The sequence below is a fragment of the Bison bison genome, unplaced genomic scaffold (genome assembly GCF_000754665.1).
Source record: "Bison bison bison isolate TAMUID 2011002044 unplaced genomic scaffold, Bison_UMD1.0 scf7180017864466, whole genome shotgun sequence".
In the NCBI taxonomy this organism is placed as follows: domain Eukaryota; kingdom Metazoa; phylum Chordata; class Mammalia; order Artiodactyla; family Bovidae; genus Bison; species Bison bison.
The window spans coordinates 14,161,718-14,171,573 of record NW_011495027.1 but is presented as its reverse complement, the minus strand read 5'-3'; the positions used below and the strand labels follow the sequence as shown (position 1 = coordinate 14,171,573).

At 40.5% G+C, this 9,856-nt stretch overlaps 1 pseudogene; it reads right to left on the bottom strand.

Moving 5' to 3' along the window:
• Window positions 1–8,865, bottom strand: part of LOC105003381 — a 43,625-nt pseudogene extending 34,760 nt beyond the window's left edge.
• Between the last annotated feature and the right edge of the window lie 991 nt (window positions 8,866–9,856).

Here is a 9,856-nt window from a genome sequence, read left to right as displayed (position 1 = left end):
TGGAGGAAGCACAAGCTGGAATCAAGATTGCTGGGAGAAATATCAATAACCTCAGATATGCAGATGACACCACCCTTATGGCAGAAAGGAAGAAGAACTAAAGAGCCTCTTGATGAAAGTGAAAGAGGAGAGTGAAAAAGTTGGCTTAAAGCTCAACATTCAGAAAACTAAGATCAAGGCATCTGGTCTCATCACTTCATGGGAAATAGATGGGGAAACAGTGGAAACAGTGGCTGACTTTATTTTTCTGGGCTCCAAAATCACTGCAGATGGTGACTGAAGCCATGAAATTAAAAGATGTTTACTCCTTGGAAGGAAAGTTATGACCAACCTAGATAGCATATTAAAAAGCAGAGACATTACTTTGTTAACAAAGGTCTGTCTTGTCAAGGCCATAGTTTTTCCAGTGGTCATGTATGGATGTGAGAGTTGGAGTATAAAGAAAGCTGAGTGCCGAAGAATTGATGCTTTTGAACTGTGGTGTTGGAGAAGACTCTTGAGAGTCCCTTGGACTGCAAGGAGGTCCAACCAGTCCATCCTAAAGGAGACCAGTCCTGGGTGTTCATTGGTAGGACTGATGCTGAAGCTGAAACTCCAATACTTTGGCCGCCTGATGTGAAGTGCTGACTCATTTGAAAAGACCCTGATATTGGAAAAGATTGAGGGCAGGAGGAGAAGGGGATGACAGAAGATGAGATGGTTGGATGGCATCACCAACTCAATGGACATGGATTTGGGTGGACTCCAGGAATTGGTGATGGACAGGGAGGGCTAGCATGCTGTGGTTCATGGAGACGCAAAGAGTCAGACACGACTGAGAGACTGAACAGAACTGAACTTGGAAATTATAATAAAAGACCCTTTCAAATAATTTTTGGTTCTAAACAGGAATAATGATGAACATTAGAAAATATTTAGGATTGAAAATTGATGAAATATCTAAAAGTAAGGAGATGTAGGAAAAGCATTACTTAAAATAATTTTAACATTATTTGTTGTTGTTCAGTTGTAAGTTGTGTCCAACTCTTTGTGACCCCATGAACTGAAGCACACCAGGCTTCCCTGTCCTTCACCACCTCCTGGAATTTGCTCAGACTCATGTCCATTGAATCAGTGATGCCATTCAATCATCTCATCCTCTGCTGCTCCTTTCTCCTCCTGCCTTCAACACTTGTTACTTATAAAGTTTGAAAATTGATGACCTAATTATTCAACTCAAAGCAGTTAGAAAAAGAACAGCAGAATAAAATGAAAGGAAGTTGAAAGAATTAAATAATAAGAGGAGAAATTAATTGAATAGAAAAAAGATAAAATAGAGAGGATCCACAGAGCCAAACACTCATTTTTGAAAAATCTAATAAAATAGACACCTTCTGGCAAGATTGAGCAAGCAAGAAAGAGAAAATCCATCAAATAAGCACATGAACAGAGAAAAAGTCCTAACCATGTAAACAGAAAGAGAAGATATTTTTTAAAAGATCTTATGTCATTACGTTTGAAAACTTAAGACAAAATGTTCAATTTTCTAGAGAAATGTAACTAGCCAATAGTGATTCAGAAGAATTAAAATCCTGACTAATTCTCAGTGATCAAAAGAAATGAATCAATAATTAATATCTAAGCCTCACCATCTCCACCGATACCAAAACTGGATATCTGAGCCAGTGAAATTAAAAATTCCAATCAAAATCTTTTTTTTTTTTTAATCTACATGGAACTTGACAAGATGATTATAAAACATGTATATGGAAATCCCAAAGATGAAATATCCACAATAATTTGGAAGAAGTACAACAAAAGGAGATCTCCTTACATATAAAAATACTTAATGTAAGCTATAAACCTATAAACAATAATGGCAGCATGCATTGTTCTGGGAAAGATAAATACACCAATGGAATTGAACAGAGACTTGAAATAGATCAGTGTTTGAATGGAAAGCTTATATATGACAGAGGAACCAATGCCTACCAGTGGAGGATAAGCTATTGATTAAATAGTATTCAGAGATTTTATTATTAATATAGCAAAAAGAAAAGCTCTCTAATGAAAGACCATAATTAATTTTGTGTGGATTAAAGATCTAAATATGATGATAGCAACAGTTTAAAATATATGGAGGAACTGTAAGACACTACCTTTACAATTTCACAGGAGGAAGTTGGGAGGGCTATAGTAAACAAAGAGTCTTTGGTTTTTTTAGTGGCTGAGTCCTTTCCAAGAAGTAGGAGAAGTCTACTTTTTGTACCTGGCTAGGATCTAAAGTCAAGAGATCACTTTTCTGGTCTCCCAACTCTATTTAATTGAAGTTTCTCTTTATTAGTTTTTTATATATGATTTTTGACCTTGTTTAAATTATGCTAAGCTAAGCTAAGAACACACAGAAGAACTGAACAAAAAAGATCTTCATGACCAAGATAATCATGATGGTGTGGTCACTCATCTGGAGCCAGACATCCTGGAATGTGAAGTCAAGTGGGCCTCAGAAAGCGTCACTACGAACAAAGCTAGAGGAGGCGATGGAATTCCAGTTGAGCTATTTCAAATCCTGAAAGATGCTGTGAAAGTGCTGCACTCAATATGCCAGCAAATCTGGAAAACTCAGCAGTGGCCACAGGACTGGAAAAGGTCAGTTTTCATTCCAATCCCAAAGAAAGGCAATGCCAAAGAATGCTCAAACTACTGCACAATTGCACTCATCTCACAAGCTTGTAAAGTAATGCTCAAAATTCTCCAAGCCAGGCTTCAGCAGTACATGAACTGTGAACTTCCAGATGTTCAAGCTGGTTTTAGAAAAGGCAGAGGAACCAGAGATCAAATTGCCAACATCTGCTGGATCATCGAAAAAGCCAGAAAAACACCTATTTCTGCTTAATTGACTATGCCAAAGCCTTTGACTGTATGGATCACAATAAACTGTGGAAAATTCTGAAAGACATGGGAATTCCAGACCACCTGACCTGCCTCTTGAGAAACCTATATGCTGGTCAGGAAGCAACAGTTAGAACTGGACATGGAACAACAGACCAGTTCCAAATAGGAAAAGGAGTACGTCAAGGCTGTATGTTGTCACCTTGCTTATTTAACTTATATGCAAAGTAAATCATGGGAAACACTGGGCTGGAAGAAGCACAAGCTAGTATCAAGATTGCTGGGAGAAATATCAATAACCTCAGATATACAGATGACATCACCCTTATGGCAGAAAGTGAAGAGGAACTCAAAAGCCTTTTGATGAAGGTGAAAGAGGAGAGTGAAAAAGTTGGCTTAAAGCTCAACATTCAGAAAACGAAGATCATGGCATCTGGTCCCATCACTTCATGGGAAATAGATGGGGAAACAGTGGAAACAGTGTCAGACTTCATTTTTCTGGGCTCCAAAATCACTGCAGATGGTGACTGCAGCCATGAAATTAAAAGATGCTTACTCCTTGGAAGGAAAGTTATGACCAACCTAGACAGCATATTAAAAATCACAGACATTACTTTGCCAACAAATGTCATCTAGTCAAGGCTATGGTTTTTACAGTGGCCATGTATGGATGTGAGAGTTGGATTATGAAGAAAGCTGAGCATTGAAGAATTGATGCTTTTGAACTGTGGTGTTGGAGAAGACTCTTGAGAGTCCCTTGGACTGCAAAGAGATCCAACCTGTCCATTCTAGAGGAGATCAATAACGGGTGTTCATTGGAAGGACTAATGCTAAAGCCGAAACTCCAATACTTTGGCCACCTCATGCAAAGAGTTGACTTAATGGAAAAGTCTCTGATGCTGGGACGGATTGGGAACAGGAGGAGAAGGGGACAACAGAGGATGAGATGGCTGGATGGCACCACCAACTCAATGGACATGAGTTTGAGTGAACTCCGGGAGTTGGTGATGGATAGGGAGGCATGGCGTGCTGCAGTTCATCAGGTTGCAAAGAGTTGGACACGACTGAGTGACTGCACTGAACTGAACTGAAGCTAAGATGAATTTTCTTATACTAGGTGTATTAAATGCATTTCAACTTTGATATTGTCAATGTATGATGCATGAGATGTAATCCCATTACAAAATAAGGAATATTTGTTAATCTTGTCACAATGATTGGAGTAGTTGTTCTTTAGTAAGTTGTGTTTAACTCTTTTGTGACCCCAATCACTAAAGCCTGCTAATTACCCAGGCAAGAATACTGGAGTTGGTTGCTATTTCCTTCTCCAGAAGATCTTTCTGACCTAGGGATTGAACCCACATCTCCAACATTGTCAGGCAGGTTTTTTGTTCATGCCAGTGAAAGGAAACTGATGTACAACACCTACTATAAGAGGATTCTTGCTTCCCTGAGGATGAAGAACTGTTCCAAACATTCTGCTGAAACTATCAGAAGAACCTCGAACTCCCAGAGGGCTACCAGGGCAGAACGGGGATACAGCCATCAGAGGACCAGAGTAGAGAGGATATGAGAAAGAAGATCCTTGGAGAGTTCATTTAAGGTGTGAGATCGAGACTTATTCTGACTTTTCAGTTACTTAAGTCAGTAATCCTCTTTGTTGTTTAAATAATTTTGAGTTTAGAGGCTTTTATTTTTTTTTTTCACCTGTTACTGAAACATTTCTACCTCAAATACTGCATAGATATTTTGATCTTAGAGACTGAAGAGGGAAAAATATCTTGACTATTATTCAAATATTCTTTGATTTCAAGGAACAGAAAGATACAATTGCAGAATGAGAATTATCAGACAGATCTGTAGAAATGGAACCAAAGTACTAGGAAAAAAACAAAATCTTTTCACCTTACTCAATAGGACCTCCAGTTTCTGTCAGTCTCTGTTTCTTGCTTGCACATAAACTCTTGACAGGTCTATTTCATATTTAATACTTAAATTCAATAGATTTAGTTGTATACTGTGACCCATCTTTCTCCAAACCCTCCTCTACAAACAGCTTCTTCTCCAGTGTTCTCTTTCTTGTTGTTGGATCAACTATACATCTTGTTTACTAATCAGAAAACGTAAAGTCATTTTTCTCACCTTTCCCTTATCTTTAAGTAACTGACATTCAATACATTATGAAGCCCTATGATTCCTGCCTCCAAAATAATTGTCAAATTAATTTGTTTCTATGTCATTACTACCCATACTTCAGTCCAACTCTTATCATCTTGAGTCTTATCTGTTGCAATTGCTTCCTTTCCACTCTAATTTCCTCTCTTTGTACTCTCCAATCCATTTTCCACATTGTTGTTGTTCTTCACTCAGTCAGTCATATCCAACTCTGCAATTCCATGGACTGCAACATGCCAGGCTTCCCTGTCCTTTACTATCTCCTGAAGTTTGCTCAAACTCATGTCCATTGAGGTTATGATGCCATCCAAACATCTCATCCTCTGTTGTCGCCTTCTCCTGCCCTCAGTCTTTCCCAGCATCAGGGTCTTTTCCAGTGAGTCAGCTCTTCTCATTAGGTTGCCAAAGTATAGGAGCTTCAACTTCAGCATCAGTCCTTCCAATGAATATTCAGGATTAACTTCATTTAGGATTGATTGGTCTGATCTCTTTGCAGTCCAAGGGACTCTCAAGCGTCTTCTCCAGCACCACAGCTCAAAATCATGTTCTTCAGTCTTCAGCCTTCTTTATGGTCCAACTCTTACATCCGTACATGGCTACTGGAAAAACCATGGCTTTGACTATACAGAACTTTGTTGGCAAAATGATGTCTCTGTTTTTTAATATGCTGTCTAGGTTTGTCATAGCCTTTCTTCCAAGGAGCAAGCATCTTTTAATTTTGTGTCTGTAGTCCAGTGATTTTGGAGCCCAAGAAAACAAAGTGTGCCCCTATTTCCATTTTCTCCCATCTATTTGCCATAAATAGATGGATCAAGATACTATGATCTTAGTTTAAATTTTAAGCCAGCTTTCTTACTTTCCTTTCTCCTTCATATAGAAGCTCTTTGGTTCCTCTTCACTTTCTGCCATTAGGGTGGTGGCATCTGCATCTGTATATCTGAAGTTATTGATACTTTTCCTATCAATCTTGATTCCAGCTTGAGCTTCATCCAGCTCAGCATTTTTCATGATGTACCCTGCATAGAAGTTAAATAAGCAGGGTGACAATATACAGCCTTGCTGTACTCCTTGCCCAGTTTTGACCCATTCTGTTGTTCAAATTTCCAGTTTGTTGTGATCCACATAAAGTCTTTAGTGTAGTCAATGAAGCAGAAGTAGATGTTTTTCAGGAATTCCCTTGCTTTTTCCATGATCCAGAGAAAGCTGGCAATTTGATCTTTGGTTCCTTTGCCTTTTCTAAATCCAATTTGTCATTTGGAAGTTTTCAGTTCATGTATTGTTGAAGCCTAGCTTGAAGGATTTTGAGTATTGCTTTGCTAGCTTGCGAAATGAGTGCAACTGTGCAGTAGTTTGAACATTCTTTGGCATTGCCCTTCTTTAGGATTGGGGTGAAAACTGACCTTTTCCAGTCCTGTGGCCACTGCTGAGTTTTCCAAATTTGCTGGCATATTGAGTGCAGCACTTTCACAGCATCATCGTTTAGAATTTGAAATAGCTCAGCTGGAATTCCATCACCTCCCCTAGTAGTTTTGTTTGAGTAATTCTTCCTAAAGCCCACTTAGCTTCACACTCCAGCATGTCTGGCTCTAGGTGAGTGACCATACTATCATGGTTATCTGGGTCATTAAGACCTTTTCTGTAGAGTTCTTCTGTGTATTCTTGCCACCTTTTCTCACACTCTTTTGCTTGTTAGGTCCTTGCTATTTCTGTCCATTATTGTGCCCATCTTTGCATGAAACTATTTCCTTGGTATCTCTAATTTTCTTGAAGAGATCTCTAGTCTTTCCCATTCTATTTTCTTCTATTTCTTTGCATTGTTCACTTAGGAAGGCTTTCTTATCTCTCCTTGCCATTCTTTGGAACTTTGCATTCAATTGGGTTTACCTTTCCCTTTCTCCTTTGCCTTTAGCTTCTCTTCTTTTCTCAGCTATTTGTAAGGCCTCCTCAGACAACCATTCTGCCTTCTTGCATTTCTTTTTCTTGCTACAATTGCTACAGTGAGTTGGCTGTTAAAGACCCTTCCCTGTTTTCTGGATGAGATATGCCAGCGGTCTCACTCAACATTATAAACATTGAATCTTGAAACCATCAGTGTTCTGCAATGCTCAGTTCAGTTCAGTTCAGTTCAGTCCCTCAGTCGTGTCCGACTCTTTGCGACCCCATGAATCGCAGCACACCAGGCCTCCCTGTCCATCACCAACTCCCAGAGTTCACTCAAACTCACATCCATCGAGTCGGTGATGCCATCCAGCCATCTCATCCTCTGCCATCCCCTTTTCCTCCTGCCCCTAATCCCTCCCAGCATCAGAGTGTTTTCCGATGAGTCAACTCTTCACATGAGGTGGCCAAAGTACTGGATTTTCAGCTTTAGCATCATTCCTTCCAAAGAACACCCAGGACTGATCTCCTTTAGGATGGACAGGTTGGATCTCCTTGCAGTCCAAGGGGCTCTCAAGAGTCTTCTCCAACACCACAGTTCAAAAGCATCAGTTCTTCAATGCTCAGCTTTCTTCATAATCCAACTCTCACATGCATACATGGCCACTGGGAAAACCATAGCCTTGACTAGACGGACCTTTGTTGGCAAAGTAATATCTCTGCTTTTGAATATGCTATCTAGGTTGGTCATAACTTTCCTTCCAAGGAGTAAGTGTCTTTTAATTTCATGGCCCCAATCACCATCTGCAGTGATTTTGGAGCCCCCCAAAATAATATCTGACACTGTTTCCACTGTTTCCCCATCTATTGGCCATGAAGTTATGGGACCAGATACCATGATCTTCGTTTTCTGAATGTTGAGCTTTAAGCCAACTTTTTCACTCTCCTCTTTCACTTTCATCAAGAAACTTTTTAGTTCCTCTTCACTTTCTGCCATAAGGGTGGAGTCATCTGCATATCTGAGGTTATTGATATTTCTCCCGGCAATCTTGATTCCAGATTGCAGAATAGAATCTGCAATGCTATTGGACCACATTTGGTCCAGCATGCTTGATAGAAGATGGTCACCACTGCTGTTTCAGAATTCATGATTTCTTCCTCCAGCAGTTCATCTTGCTGCTTCATGTGCCACATCAAAAGAACATTATTATCTTTTGTCCAGCCACCAACAGGGTGAAGGAGAAAGACAGGGAACCTGTAGTCCCTCTCTAGAAGTTGCTTTTGAGTATCCCGCATTAAAAGAGCATGTCCATTGTACACTAGGTTTTGTAATTAAATACAAAGACAGCATCAGCATTCAGGTCCTTAAACATCTGCTTTAGCTCAGTAAGAGTGGAATACTGATCAAGATCATTCATTCCAATAAATTTGGTCAAAGACTTGAAGGTCTCCTTCTATCAGCCAGTCTCCTTTCTCTAAAACAATCTTGATGTAGGGGTGGTCCTGAATGCTGTTCCTTCCTGTCTAACACAGTGCTCTTTCTTCCTGTGTTAAAAAAAAAAGCTCAGTATTGTAAAGAAGAGCCACACTGTGACCCTTCTACACCAGAGAAAATGCTGTCCAGATGTCCAGCATTTATCTTCTTGAGTAGCTGTCAGAACTACAGGCACTGACAAATTAAAATAACACCCCCACACAGAAGACAATCAAAATGAAGGTATTGCAAGTTCTGCCTCTCTCTCATAAAACCATTCAATGGGCTGGGCCAACCTTCTGCCAAAACCTGTAGTCACTGCATATCCACTTTATTAATTTTTAATGCTGTAATTTTTCTCCATCTGTTTTTGCCAAATGAAGTTTATTTTCTGGCACACAGAGGATGTCACAGGTACAACACCCTGTTCCCAGAGAAGTTCCATAACTCTTACTGCACACGATCATTTCTATCACAAGTCTATTTTCAGCATCATATCAGGGGCCTTTGGTTTTTTATATTCAGAACTGATTCAAATGAAATCTTTAATTCTCTAGCCTGTGCATTTTGTTAGAGTCCTTTAATAGCTCTGTTCACAAACATACAGGGAAGCATCAACAAGTACTTCAAAAAAAAAAAAAAAAAAAGGCAAGCACACCCTTAGGAATTTGCCATGCAATATGGTGATCTTGAAAAAGAACACCTTCCCTGGTAGTTCAGATGGTAAAGCATCTGCCTACAATGTGGGAGACCCAGGTTCGATCCCTGTGTTGGGAAGATCCCCTGGAGAAGGCAATGGCAACCCACTCCAGTACTCTGGCCTGGAAAATTCCATGGACAGAGGAGCCTGGTAGGGTACAGTCCGTAGGGTACAGTCCATAGTGTTGCAAACAGTTGGACACGACTGAGCAACTGCACTTTCTTTCTTTCTAGCCAGGGCATGGCCCACCTGTTTCTTGTTGCTGGAAATGGTGGCAGCTGCCTCCGGCTAGTCTGTGGTGGCCCAGATTGACTGGTTAGAAGGGAACCCCAGCAGCCAGCACCAAGCAGCCTTAGGAGTCCAGGAGCCCTGCAGCTGAGAGGGTCCTCACTTCTCCGGTGATTTTCCCAGGGCAGGACCCAGGACAAGATGCTCCCTCCAGCCAAGAATCTACCTTTGGATTCTGACTTTGACAGCTCAAGCCAACACAGAACGTCCCTACCGAGGTTGACTTCTCTGGTGGCTCAGGCAATAAAGCATCTGCCTACAATGCTGGAGACCAGGGTTCAGTCCCTGGGTTGGGAAGATCTCCTGGAGAAGGAAATGGCAGCCCACTCCAGTGTTCTTGCCTGGAGAGCCTGGTAGACTACAGTCCATGGGGTGGCAAAGAGTCGGACACGACTGAGCGACTTCACTTATGGTGATCTTGAGTATTGTTGCTGTTGTTCAGTTACTAAGTTGTGTCTGACTCTTTGCTA